The sequence below is a fragment of the Beta vulgaris genome, chromosome 9 (assembly GCF_026745355.1).
Source record: "Beta vulgaris subsp. vulgaris cultivar EL10 chromosome 9, EL10.2, whole genome shotgun sequence".
Classification (NCBI taxonomy): domain Eukaryota; kingdom Viridiplantae; phylum Streptophyta; class Magnoliopsida; order Caryophyllales; family Amaranthaceae; genus Beta; species Beta vulgaris.
The window spans coordinates 28,658,218-28,660,020 of record NC_079210.1 but is presented as its reverse complement, the minus strand read 5'-3'; positions in this window follow the sequence as shown (position 1 = coordinate 28,660,020).

The following is a 1,803-nucleotide window of genomic DNA, read 5'->3' as shown; positions in this document are numbered from 1 at the left end:
GCGTGTGGTTCCGTAAGATAACGCCACCATTATTTCAAAAGGAGGGAGATATTGCGGTGCAATAAGTTTCATATACTAAGGCCTCCGAGAAATTCCGACAACTCAATCAAATGCCAAGAAACTAGAGGGATATACTTTCTCTTATAATCATCGCACCAAAGAAAATGTCGCATTTTACAGATTATATCGATGATACCCTTAGCAATGGGGAACAAAGACATAATATAAAGATAAGTTTGAGAGTGAGACTTTAATGAGAGTAATACGGACACAAATAGATTAAACTTCCCCTTCCGAGTAGCAAGTTTATTGCGCATTCGATCAAGAACCGTGCCTAGAGGTGCACCCTGCTATAGGCAAGCCGAGATAAGTGAATTGGAATTTTCGGACTTAGCATCGTACAGAATCAGCGGCAAAATTAAGCTGGGGTACTAAGAGGGTGTTTGGTATAGAAAAATTCGATGTAGGAAACGGATTTAAATAAACGTTTCCATTTCTAATTGTTTGGTAGGAGTGTGAAGTAACAAATACCTTTTGCGGAGGGATTCACAATCCCCAATTTGTTACCCTTATCAAACTAGTGGAAACAAATCACGTTTCCTTCCTCAATTATAAACCTCTTAATTGTTTTCATTCCATTAGGATACCAAACAACTATTAAAGGTAACACTTAATATTTCCATTTCCCCTCATTCAAATCCTTTGCATTCTGTCTCCATTAATCATACCCAACGTCTCATAAATTCAAGCCAAGAATGGATCTTTTATGAAACAATATCAACATCAATTCGTTATGCTCATGAGAAATTCAATATTGTGACGGCAAAAAAGTATCGTATCGTCAGAAACTAAAAATGTGTGAGATTGAAGTCCTTTCTTGATGCTTCAATTCTACCCCAAAGGTGCAAGGAAGTGCTCGTTGAATTCGGGTATTTAAATGCTGGATCGCAATGCAAGATCGAATAGAAAAGGGGAAAGAGAGTCCACTTGCCTTAGTCCCCTTTGAAGCTTGAAAGTACTGGAGTTGGAGAGTCATTCATGAGCTTTGATGTTGAAGCAGACATTACATACGTTTGAATCTGATTCCTCCAAAGAGGATATGAAATCCCTTATATGACACCTATATATTTTGATCCAGGTTCTGCACCAAAGGGGTGCACAAGTGTTATTGACATCGCTTATGATGACAAATCAATTTTCAAGCCAGCAACTTTCAACCGTGGCTTTATTATGTCTTCCAAGGAAGCGAAGGTTATTAGATGTAACAGTCCATCTAAAGGTTGAATATTTAGGCAATTAACCGCTGAAGCAAGAATACATATATTCCAGTATATAGTTTGACGATGACGAAGCCATCGCTATTACACCTCATTGGAATAGTTCATCGTTTTCATGATTCTTGAAACCTTTGATTTCTGCAAAGCAATCATTCTCTACTTTCGTTGCAATAAGTTCATTCGGAATCGTTTTCTATATCTGATCCAAGAGCTCGAGAACTCATGCGTCTATAATTGGTGGGCTCAAAATAGAAAAAATATGTTAGAGGACTGGTTGTTAAATGATTGATTCAAAGTAGTTACTGTATTTTATGATAGGAATATTTTTTTGTTAGGCGGCTTATCTATACTAATATATTAAAATACGTGCGTAACAATGTCGATGCGTCATGTGGCACCCTCCTCCTGCCACCAAAATTTCGCCACGTGTCTATATGCTGAAGCTTGGGCTCGAACCCCTGACCTTATGTAAGAGTTTTCAAATAATCACCATCTCATCTAACTTCTCTTAGTGATCCATGTTTCC